The sequence below is a fragment of the Helianthus annuus genome, chromosome 5 (assembly GCF_002127325.2).
Source record: "Helianthus annuus cultivar XRQ/B chromosome 5, HanXRQr2.0-SUNRISE, whole genome shotgun sequence".
NCBI classification, from domain to species: Eukaryota; Viridiplantae; Streptophyta; class Magnoliopsida; order Asterales; family Asteraceae; genus Helianthus; species Helianthus annuus.
In genome coordinates, this window is record NC_035437.2 from 54,771,629 (window position 1) to 54,784,323 (window position 12,695).

General features: G+C 36.5%; 2 long non-coding RNA genes across 6 annotated transcripts; both read left to right on the plus strand.

Annotated features, from left to right (window-relative positions):
- The first annotated feature begins 419 nt into the window (after positions 1-419).
- Positions 420-2,961, plus strand: LOC110938723. Of its 2 annotated transcripts, XR_002591633.2 has the most exons (7): positions 420-517; positions 741-785; positions 871-917; positions 1,213-1,612; positions 2,264-2,362; positions 2,448-2,694; positions 2,772-2,961. It is a non-coding gene; the product is annotated as an uncharacterized LOC110938723 (long non-coding RNA). The 2 variants fall into 2 exon arrangements; XR_002591631.2 differs by lacking the exon at positions 2,772-2,961 and having other exon boundaries at positions 2,290-2,362; positions 2,448-2,488.
- A 5,403-nt stretch (positions 2,962-8,364) lies between these two features.
- Positions 8,365-11,608, plus strand: LOC110938725. Of its 4 annotated transcripts, none has more exons than XR_004893336.1 (8): positions 8,365-9,024; positions 9,210-9,280; positions 9,368-9,485; positions 9,568-9,660; positions 9,884-10,060; positions 10,356-10,755; positions 11,403-11,501; positions 11,587-11,608. It is a non-coding gene; the product is annotated as an uncharacterized LOC110938725 (long non-coding RNA). The 4 variants fall into 4 exon arrangements; XR_004893337.1 differs by having other exon boundaries at positions 11,429-11,501; XR_004893335.1 differs by lacking the exons at positions 11,403-11,501; positions 11,587-11,608 and having other exon boundaries at positions 9,884-9,928; positions 10,014-10,060; positions 10,356-10,886.
- The last annotated feature ends 1,087 nt before the right edge of the window (positions 11,609-12,695 follow it).

The following is a 12,695-nucleotide window of genomic DNA, read 5'->3' on the forward strand; positions in this document are numbered from 1 at the left end:
AGATTTTTGTTTAAATTTATTTAGTGTATACTTCATTAAAAGATGATTTTGTTTTTGTCAAAATCAGGTGAACCGAAGCAATCATCGAAGAGTATTGAGATCTTTGAAGATGAGGAGGATGATCAATATGTACCCATGGTATTTCATCTTTCTTTCATGATTTTGTGTCTAATTTATAACTATTTGGCTATTAGTTTGGATTTGATACAAAACCTACCATATAAGATTGAGATGGAAGACTTATTTGAAGAACCTGTTGTTTATATTGACTTTTCTGACACCAAAATCTGCTTGTTGATGTTGATCATGTTGATGATATCTACGCTAATTACCGAAACAGGAGGTAAAATTTCGAATATGTATTTATACGGTATAAATTTAGGGACCTACATTATCTAGGTGAAGTTTTGTTTATTAAATTGCAGGTTATAGCATGGTTTTACCAAACTATATGTTAACACAACAATCTGACACGAGTGAGAAGATGAGAGCCGTGCCTATTGGCTAACACATTGAGGTACCTTCAAACTGTTTCTTTTAAATAACTACTAACAAAAGATTTTGAAAAAAAACCCGGTGCCCAAGCTTTAATTTTTTTGCTGGCTTGTTTTGTTACAACTAATTTTTGGATTTCTTAATGTCACATAATCACTTACATGATGTTATTCGTGAGTTTTAAAGAGTAATTAGTTTGACTTTTGATCGCAAACATGTTGATATTTATTGTTTTAATTTAATAGGTATTGGTGTTCTTTTGGTCCAGACTCCAGATCATCATAGAAAAGGTGAAATTAGACCAAGCAGGAATACTCTGGTATTATTCGTGAGATTTAATTGACAATGATTCGTTTTTGTTGGGCATTCAAACAGAATGGCAGTTGCAGCAAATGATTCGATTTGGAACAAATAATCTAAAGGTATGCATGACCCATTTATTTGTCAATGGGTCGATCTGGGTTCTGTTTGATCTCAAACGGGTTAAATCCAAAAATATCAACTAAAAGGGAAACTGGTATAACGGGTCGGGTCAGGCGCGTTTGAATTGCTGGTTAAAAGGAGTTGATTCAATAAAGGGTTATTGGCACCAGTTACAGGCAATCATGCCTCGGTTTACGCATTGTCAATTAAAAGGAGGGAATTTCTGGTCAGAACGGTTAATTTTGAAATTACTGTACAGCTTCTAGGTTCTGACTTTTTGGTTTTTGGCACCAGTTACAGGCAATCATGCCTCGGTTTACGCATGTTTAAAAGCCGGATAAACGTGCAGAGCCGATTACATGTACCAGAGCTGGGAAACGCGCGTCTGGCGACACGTTACTTGGCCCCGGCACGCAGTGAACTAGCCGCTCGACACGTAACTGAGTCTGTCATTCAGGCATAATGCGGCGTCTGTAACGCGTTTTTCTCGATCACGTGTAACGGAGATAGAAAACGCGTGTTCGATACCATGTAACGGGAGTAAACTGTCACCGGTAAGTGCTTAACGCAGCGCTTGACGCGAAACCGGCTTTGCATGAGTAACCAGCGCCAGTTACGAGCATTCAGGAAGAGTTGTTGGTGGCAGAGAGATAATGGTTCAGTTTGCCAAATACGGGCCAGATGTTGAAAGAATGTGAGTCGAGTATTTGGTAATTTTGCGTCTGAATTAGCATTTTACGCGAATAGGAGCGTTCCCAAACGCTAAATCAGTCGGAACTTTCGCAAAACGTGATTTTATATGATTTGTAACGAATTTAATGAAAATTGCGTACACCCTATTTTTTCTGGTCCGGATCGCGAACCCGTGTCGCTTGGTTTGATTTTGTACTCCGTTACGGGTGATCTGGTTCGCGATACGGGCGGAGGGGGTCTGTGATTCTTGTGATTATGGCTAATATGCATAAATATTAACTCATATGGGACTTGCTGGTAACTGGTGCGTTTAGTGAGGGGAAGGCATCTCATGTTCTATATAGACATTCCAAGCTTACTACTACATTCAGTAGCCTTTTGGATCCTGATGTTTGTTTTAAGGAGATTTTTTTTTTATCAAACCCTTGAGATTAGGGTTTTTTTAAACCCACCCACTGTGGTGGCTTCTATCTTTTATTCCCAAATGCCATTTTCGTCATTGAGGTTTGGCCTATCTTTTGCGACTTTCGTCCAAGGTTTGTTTTTCTGCATTAGGATCCAAAAGGTTTGAAATCTTGCCATATATCTTAGTTATATACAATTTTTCCATCATTGATTATCTATCTTTTTGATAAATAATTTTAATCATTAGAAAGCATATATAATTCACTGGGTTAGGCTTGATCAGTATCCATCCACCGAAGAAGCTTACAAAGATGGAGTCAAACGTTTGGAAATATTGGCGTCTAAAGTACGCGATTGTGATCTGTAAGTGACTTATCTTCTCTATAACATTCTGGTTGTTTCGTAATCCTTACTTAGTTCTCAATCATTAGGCCAAAGTTAGCTCCGGACTCTGTTGAGTTAAGCACCCAACAATTCAGAACTCCTTTAACCCAGTCGAGCATGACCAGTGACGAATACAAGTCAGCAGTATTACAAGCGAAAGAACACATTCTTGCAGGTGATATTTTCCAGATTCTTTTAAGTCAGCGTTTTGAACGCCGAACGTTCGCAGATCCTTTCGAGATTTATCGCGCGCTAAGAGCCGTGAATCCAAGTCCATACATGACTTATTTGCAGGTACATTTACATTATTTATAAATTTAAGTTTTCGAGTTTTTTTTTACTTAACTCCTTGTGTCGTTTCATGTTGTCAGGCTCGGGTGTGTATCTTGGTTGGTTCAAGGCCAGAAATTCTGACTCGTGTGAAATCTGTAATAGTGCTCTCTAATTGTTGGTTTTTAAACATGTAACAAGTTTATGTAAACAAAGTGATCTCTAATAGTGCTTACTAATTGTTGGTTTTTAAACATGTAACAAGTTTAGGCCATATGAGTTGATAGCCGTTGCAACATCCAATGGATTATTAATATGGAAAATGGCATCAAACCCTGACCATGATCGAAGTTTTCCAATTGAGAAAGTTGTCACGTTTCCTTGCCATGACAATGAGGTATATGTCCTCTTAGAAGTTAATGTATAATATTTGTATGAGTTATCCATCTTCAATGCAAAGGGATTTATAATCGAGTGTATGCATGTGAAATATTTAATTATAACAAATGTAATAAGAAAATCTAGAGTGTGAATTTGCAGTATTCTATAGTTACTTGACTCAAATCAAATTGTGTTTTTATGGCAGCAAGCTACCTAACTATTAGCGGTTGATCGGCAACGGTCCCAACTTCAAAAAATAACCGGTGGTGGTTCCACCTTTTCACATATTGTCAACTAATAGACCTTTACCAATAGAACCTTAATTTATTTTTGTCCCCTTATCCTTTTCGGTTTAGTAAAGGTTCATTGGTTTATAATATATGAAAAGGTGGGGCAACCACGGGTTATTTTTTAAGTTGAGACCGTTGTCGGCAAACGACTTCGGAACACCCGATGCAACGCGCGGGCCTTCCCACTAGTATCTATAATACATTAATATATTATAAACAACATAAATACACTAAAGAAAATAATTGAAACCGTTGTTCATAAATTGGAATGATTAAGCATAAATTGGATTAAATGATTATTTAATAAACTATAAAACATTAAAGAAAATAATACGAACAGTTGAGCATAAATTGGATCACATGATTAACATTCTAAAACTGATATAGTCCTTTCTTGGATTGTAATTGGAATCGTTGAGCATTAATTGGTTTAGACCATTAACATTCTTAAACCGATGAACATTTGTTGCTCGGATGCTATTTAACCGTTCAAGACAGTATTGCAAGTTTCACATGTACAACACTTATATACGATGCTAAAGCAATCCCACCGCGTTACACCTTCGCCGTTGTCACCAACCAACTACCGCTATGAACCAGAACAGCCACCGCCGTGAATCACCATTTGACGCAACTTGGTTAGTAACCACTTACCACCACTGTTCCGCCACGAAACCAGGTAACTATTACAACCATCATTATGAGCCTCTTAAATATATTTGTGTCTTTCAAGTTGTAATTGCCTATTAACAAAGGACCAGAAATAAACAAAATTTGACCCGTTTCTAATTCCCCCTTTCCTGTTTCTCACACCCTAAAATGTTCTTCCCTTTCGTCCGTGAAATTGAACAGGCCCTCCATGGAAGCACGAATCGGTCTTCTTTCTTCTCTATTATGGCAATCGATGGGGCAACAAATCCTTACCAAGATAAGTTTTGCAATCTTCAATACAGGTTATTGATGTCCAATGTTCTCAATCGACCTTCAATCTTCAATACAGGTTATCGATCTCTCTCTATATAATAAAGAATTTTACTTTTGAATGTTAAATGTTTAATCTGCAAATTCTCAATTGAAGCAAAGCTAGGGCATGAAACGAAACAATTAATCAATGCGATGTTAAATTAAAACCGCATTTCACATAACTGGATACGAAACTACTTCATCAACAACCAAAATCGAAAATACGAACAGCTTTTTACACCTAAAATGAGTGTTCGTGTATGAATCCCTAGCAAAACAACTACCAGGAGAGATTAATTGCACAGTACATTCACTATGTTCTTCGGAACCTGAATTTAACTACGATTTCTATCGCGATTAGGAAACTCGGAACGAAACCAATAGGTTGTTTTCATTTGCACAAATCTAACCTAAAAACCATTAATCTTTATGCCTATGTTACAGAACACGTTTATGCTTTGTTTTTATCTTCTTTACACGTATCTGTTGTTTTGTTCTCTACCTTATGCAAAACTAAATAAGTTGCAATGTATTAGGATTGGTTTAAGCTATGTATCTTTTCTAAAACCAGGTGCTCGAGTCATGTACCAGATGCAGTTGGACAAAATCCTGCTCACTTTGACATATCATCAGCAAGGCGCCAGCGAGCCAATGCGCTGATATCTGGTGACTGGTTAATCCTCCAGGTTCAAGAGCTCATATCTCTTGCTTATCACAACTATAACTTCCAACCAAATTACATGTGACATCCTAACACTTCTAAAATTCCTTTCTATTAAGTCCCTTGATTTTAGATATATTGTTGTTGATCATACGTATGATGCGGTGGTGGTTGGGGCAGGATGTGCTGGACTTAGAGCTGCTATAGGCTATCTGAGCCTGGATTCAATACTGCTTGCATCAGCAACCTCTTTCTAACTCGGTCACATACTATTGCTGCTCAGGTTTGTTGGTTATTAGATGTTCATCCTAGGGATTTTGAGTATTATTATTATTTTAATATTGCTGAAGAAAGGCTTAATGATATAGTTGGAAGTACATATTATGTCGCACCAGAAGAAGTTCTGCATAGAGCATACAGTTTGGAAGCAGATATATGGAGTATTGGTGTTATTTCATATACAGTCTGCATAGATCATACAGTTTGGAAGCACGTATATGCGTTAGTTCTTCACTCTTCATAGATTTTAATATTTTTTAATATTTCCTAATTACAATTATATTTTTTCAACAGGTTTCAAGTGAAAAATAAGCAATTTTTCCGCAATTTTACGACCATTACTTCATTTGGAGTTGTTGGTACTCTGATTTTATTTGCCATTATATCGTTCGGTATGTTAAATGCGTACAATTAAACATCTCGGTGGTCTTATATTTTTTAGGATGTGTTGATTTTATTTATGTTTATTAGACTTTAACTTGATTATTATTATTTTTATTTCAGGGGCAACGCGTCTGTTTCCTTTATTGGATATTGGTTACCTTGAGCTCAAGGACTATCTCGGTATTTATTCTTTTTCCTCATTTTTCTAAAATTTTGATGAATTTTTTATTTTATGACTTGAATGTGATATATACTCAGTATAAACTTAAAATATCATATATACCCCTTTTAAATGAACTTTTAGTTTATGACGGTTTTACCCTTTTCAATCAAATTAACTTTTTTAACCTTAATTTAATTTTTGCGGATATATTTGTTGCTTCGATCATAGCTTAGTCTGAGAAGTCTTCTTAATTAAAAAGAAAATTTCAATCACAATATCACATGCAAATTTGATTAATTTGTTCTTTTTTAAATTGTTAGTTACGAGGAAAAATAGGTAAAGGTTTTTTAAGGTTCATTAATGATACTATATTTAGGTTAGCCACACAACTCTAAAATATGTTTTCAAATCAAATTAAAAGAATTAAACTTTTTATAAATCATGTGATGTCCAAAGCCATATAAATGAACCATCACATTCATAATTAATAGTGTACAAGTGGTAGGTATTTCTTAATAAATTGTTCTCTTTTATAAAGTCTAACATTATATAAAAACCAATTCAAGAAACTCTAACTACAACCTAGGATACCAAAAGTCGCTTTAAAACTAATTAAATTGCATTGTTTTATTGTGCCTCTTTGAATATCCCTGTCATTTAATATCATTCATTAGTATATGATTAATTTGTTGACAGTTGAACGGTCTTTGGTTATGCTATAAGATTGCCGGTTTTGTTATGTTTGTAGGTTCATAGTTCCCTTTCCTCCTCTATTGCCATGACCAACCCCCTTAGTTTGCAAACGTCCGACGGTAGTACAAGCAGTCATATGTTCCTTAGTGAACTCTGTGAAGGGAGCACCGGACATGTCATGATAATGGTTTGTAGCAAATGGGACGTGACAAGTGTTAACGACAGGTACATGAGCAACAACTATTTTGTCACTGAGATAAAGGTAGTTTTTTACAACTTTTCGATGCATATATACGTAAACATAGTATACCATTTTTAATAGTTTTATTTTCGTTATTTCACTGCAGTCAGTTGGTTGGTGATGGGATTGGGGATGACGGTGCCATGCGTTAGCAAAAGTTTGGTCTATGTGTTATCCAATAAGATAGGAAGGCGTGCGAGAGTTTATGCGTTTTTCCTTTTTCTGTTTCATTTTTGTTTCTTGGAAGACCAACGTTTTTAAAACCGGACCAGACCGGCTGGTCGGACCGGTCTGGCCGGGATCCGGAAACACTACCGGGCCAGTTCAGCCCTTTAACCCGTTTCTACACTGAGCCGGGCGGTCGGGCCGGGAGCCGGGCGGTCGGGCCGGCGGGTCGTCAAGTAAGGGTCGGGCCGGTTATCAGCGGCGGAGTTCCATCAGATCACAAGCCAACAAATGGATCTCAATCGCAGGTGGTTCTAGCCGGAAACCAAGACATTAACGTCGTATGTTTTGGTCCCAATCGCTTGGTGAAGAAGGTGAAAATGTGGTACCAAATCGTTTGGTGAAGAAGGTGAAAATTGCTTCCACTGGTTAATGACTGAAGAAATTCAAATAAAATATGTGGAAGAGATTTGCTTCCATTAGCTATTACCAACTTACCATCATTTTCTTTCTCGGGAAACAAAGATTTAACAGCTGGCACAAAGTCTTTATGTGCATCTTTTCTAGAATATGTTATAAAACTTTTATGTTTCCAACACCCATTAATTTTTTTTTACTTTGAGTTTCTCTGTTTTTACTTTTTTTCATATTTAATTTTCTATTTCCTTATTCAAGTTTTCTTTTCTTTTTACGTAACTATTATACTATTTTTAGTTTCAAAATATTCGTAGATTCGGACTACCCATAATGTACAATGGTTATAGAGTTATTTCAAAACATTAATCTTTTCTTATTATACGTTGGTTATAGTGTTTATTTCAAAACTTTTTTTTTATATTCTATATATATTTTTATATAATTTATGACGTAATCCGGGTTTTAAATCCGGTCGAACCGGTCGGACCGGTAGGCGACCGGGTCAACCTCCGGTCCGGTTCTGAAAACATTGTGGAAGACATCTTTTTTCACTTCTTTTTAGCCGGCAAGTTTTGCCAAGGAAACAACTTATGGTCCATGGTTTAATAAAGTTTAAGCACGCCCCTTTGTAGGCGTATTGTCTTACATGTTATGCATCGGCCGTGTCAGACGTCTTACCACGAACAAACAATAACTATTATGCATGCCGTGCATCGCACGGGGCTTTCTCCCTAGTATACTTAAAAATTTAGTTATATCAATTTTTTTACAACCTTCATTATGAGCCTCTTAAATGCATTTGTAGTAAATACAAGTTTTTATGCTTACATTACAATACTAAATGAGGTTAGTTTAGGGGTAAAATCGCCTTTTTGGCACCATCCTCTAATAAATGTATTGTAATAATCATAATCTATATATAATCTAAAATTTAGTTACATGTTCTGTTTTAAAATCAACATTTATGATGTTTTAAATGCAGTACTTAAAATAATATTGATTAAAATAATCTATAATCTATAATATATTAAAAAGAAGAAGTGATGGATCAAAATGTAATTTTACTATGTGTGCAAATTTAGAAGCATAATGTACAAAGAATACAAGCCATTTTAAAGGAATATATAAAGAAAGTCCACAAAATTTTAAGACGCGATAGGGTTAAAATAGGGATTTCATCCACCGAGTTTTGGGAAACCCTGTATTTATGTCGCGGCGTTTCATCTGCATCGGCGTATATCTTCCTCTCAAAACCCTACAACCGCAAAACAAGTGAGAAATCAATCGCCACTCCATTTGATCTAATCCATTTATTGACTGAAGAAAACGGAGAGTGGGGAGCAGACACCAGTTTTGGAGGTCATTCAAATCAATAAGCATAATCTGAACTTGGTCATTTGTTTGGCCGATCATGGAGCTGTGAGGGTTTAATCGGAGCACCAAAGTCCATCGGGTCAAAGGTTTCTACCATGATATGACGAAAGGTCAGTGATGATTTTGTTTGGGGCAATAGAAGTGGTAGGTAGTGGAAAAATCGAAGCCTCAACAGTGGCGGCTTTAGGGTTCCTTCTTGAGTGAGTCGGTGGCGGTTAGGATTCTGGCAGAGGAATCCTCAGATGGTATCTATGGTGGTGATTACAGGTAGTCACGTATTTTGCTTATATTTGTTGTTATTTGATCTTTACAAGGAATGATGACAAGAAGGACCAACGACAGGGTAAGTTTTACATCTTTTTTATCGAAAAAATTAAAGTTTTCTGAATGATTAAGATTATTGTTATATTGTTTATAATTAAAGGGTCTGGCTACAAAAAATTTTCACTACATAGCCATTAAGATTTTTGTTTAAATTTATTTAGTGTATACTTCATTAAAAGATGATTTTGTTTTTGTCAAAATCAGGTGAACCGAAGCAATCATCGAAGAGTATTGAGATCTTTGAAGATGAGGAGGATGATCAATATGTACCCATGGTATTTCATCTTTCTTTCATGATTTTGTGTCTAATTTATAACTATTTGGCTATTAGTTTGGATTTGATACAAAACCTACCATATAAGATTGAGATGGAAGACTTATTTGAAGAACCTGTTGTTTATATTGACTTTTCTGACACCAAAATCTGCTTGTTGATGTTGATCATGTTGATGATATCTACGCTAATTACCGAAACAGGAGGTAAAATTTCGAATATGTATTTATACGGTATAAATTTAGGGACCTACATTATCTAGGTGAAGTTTTGTTTATTAAATTGCAGGGTTATAGCATGGTTTTACCAAACTATATGTTAACACAACAATCTGACACGAGTGAGAAAATGAGAGCCGTGCCTATTGACTAACACATTGAGGTACCTTCAAACTGTTTCTTTTTAATAACTACTAACAAAAGATTTTGAAAATAACCCGGTGCCCAAGCTTTAAATTTTTTTGCTGGCTTGTTTTGTTACAACTAATTTTTGGATTTCTTAATGTCACATAATCACTTACATGATGTTATTCGTGAGTTTTAAAGAGTAATTAGTTTGACTTTTGATCGCAAACATGTTGATATTTATTGTTTTAATTTAATAGGTATTGGTGTTCTTTTGGTCCAGACTCCAGATCATCATAGAAAAGGTGAAATTAGACCAAGCAGGAATACTCTGGTATTATTCGTGAGATTTAATTGACAATGATTCGTTTTTGTTGGGCATTCAAACAGAATGGCAGTTGTAGCAAATGATTCGATTTGGAACAAATAATCTAAAGGTATGCATGACCCATTTATTTGTCAATGGGTCGATCTGGGTTCTGTTTGATCTCAAACGGGTTAAATCCAAAAATATCAACTAAAAGGGAAACTGGTATAACGGGTCGGGTCAAGCGGGTTTGAATTGCTGGTTAAAAGGAGTTGATTCAATAAAGGGTTATTGGCACCAGTTACAGGCAATCATGCCTCGGTTTACGCATTGTCAATTAAAAGGAGGGAATTTCTGGTCAGAACGGTTAATTTTGAAATTACTGTACAGCTTCTAGGTTCTGACTTTCTGGTTTTTGGCACCAGTTACAGGCAATCATGCCTCGGTTTACGCATGTTTAAAAGCCGGATAAACGTGCAGAGCCGATTACATGTACCAGAGCTGGGAAACGCGCGTCTGGCGACACGTTACTTGGCCCCGGCACGCAGTGAACTAGCCGCTCGACACGTAACTGAGTTTGTCATTCAGGCATAATGCAGCGTCTGTAACGCGTTTTTCTCGAGCACGTGTAACGGAGATAGAAAACGCGTGTTTGATACCATGTAACGGGAGTAAACTGTCACCGGTAAGTGCTTAACGCAGCGCTTGACGCGAAACCGGCTTTGCATGAGTAACCAGCGCCAGTTACGAGCATTCAGGAAGAGTTGTTGGTGGCAGAGAGATAATGGTTCAGTTTGCCAAATACGGGCCAGATGTTGAAAGAATGTGAGTCGAGTATTTGGTAATTTTGCGTCTGAATTAGCATTTTACGCGAATAGGAGCGTTCCCAAACGCTAAATCAGTCGGAACTTTCCCAAAACGTGATTTTATATGATTTGTAACGAATTTAATGAAAATTGCGTACACCCTGTTTTTTCTGGTCCGGATCGCGAACCCGTGTCGCTTGGTTTGATTTTGTACTCCGTTACGGGTGATCTGGTTCGCGATACGGGCGGAGGGGGTCTGTGATTCTTTTGATTATGGCTAATATGCATAAATATTAACTCATATGGGACTTGCTGGTAACTGGTGCGTTTAGTGAGGGGAAGGCATCTCATGTTCTATATAGACATTCCAAGCTTACTACTACATTCAGTAGCCTTTTGGATCCTGATGTTTGTTTTAAGGAGATTTTTTTATCAAACCCTTGAGATTAGGGTTTTTTTAAACCCACCCAGTGTGGTGGCTTCTATCTTTTATTCCCAAATGCCATTTTCGTCATTGAGGTTTGGCCTATCTTTTGCGACTTTCGTCCAAGGTTTGTTTTTCTGCATTAGGATCCAAAAGGTTTGAAATCTTGCCATATATCTTAGTTATATACAATTTTTTTCCATCATTGATTATCTATCTTTTTGATAAATTTTAATCATTAGAAAGCATATATAATTCACTGGGTTAGGCTTGATCAGTATCCATCCACCGAAGAAGCTTACAAAGATGGAGTCAAACGTTTGGAAATATTGGCGTCTAAAGTACGCGATTGTGATCTGTAAGTGACTTATCTTCTCTATAACATTCTGGTTGTTTCGTAATCCTTACTTAGTTCTTAATCATTAGGCCAAAGTTAGCTCCGGACTCTGTCGAGTTAAGCACCCAACAATTCGGAACTCCTTTAACCCAGTCGAGCATGACCAGTGACGAATACAAGTCAGCAGTATTACAAGCGAAAGAACACATTCTTGCAGGTGATATTTTCCAGATTCTTTTAAGTCAGCGTTTTGAACGCCGAACGTTCGCAGATCCTTTCGAGATTTATCGCGCGCTAAGAGCCGTGAATCCAAGTCCATACATGACTTATTTGCAGGTACATTTACATTATTTATAAATTTAAGTTTTCGAGTTTTTTTTTTACTTAACTCCTTGTGTCGTTTCATGTTGTCAGGCTCGGGTGTGTATCTTGGTTGGATCAAGGCCAGAAATTCTGACTCGTGTGAAATCTGTAATAATGCTCTCTAATTGTTGGTTTTTAAACATGTAACAAGTTTATGTAAACAAAGTGATCTCTAATAGTGCTTACTGATTGTTGGTTTTCAAACATGTAACAAGTTTAGGCCATATGAGTTGATAGCCGTTGCAACATCCAATGGATTATCAATATGGAAAATGGCATCAAACCCTGACCATGATCGAAGTTTTCCAGTTGAGAAAGTTGTCACGTTTCCTTGCCATGACAATGAGGTATATGTCCTCTTAGAAGTTAATGTATAATATTTGTATGAGTTATCCATCTTCAATGCAAAGGGATTTATAATCGAGTGTATGCATGTGAAATATTTAATTATAACAAATGTAATAAGAAAATCTAGAGTGTGAATTTGCAGTATTCTATAGTTACTTGACTCAAATCAAATTGAGTTTTTATGGCAGCAAGCTACCTAACTATTAGCGGTTGATCGGCAACGGTCCCAACTTAAAAAAATAACCGGTGGTGGTTCTACCTTTTCACATATTGTCAACTAATAGACCTTTACCAATAGAACCTTAATTTATTTTTGTCCCCTTATCCTTTTCGGTTTAGTAAAGGTTCATTGGTTTATAATATATGAAAAGGTGGGGCAACCACCGGTTATTTTTTAAGTTGAGACCGTTGTCGGCAAACGACTTCGGAACACCCGCTGCAACGCGCGGGCCTTCCCACTAGTATCTATAATACATTAATATATTAT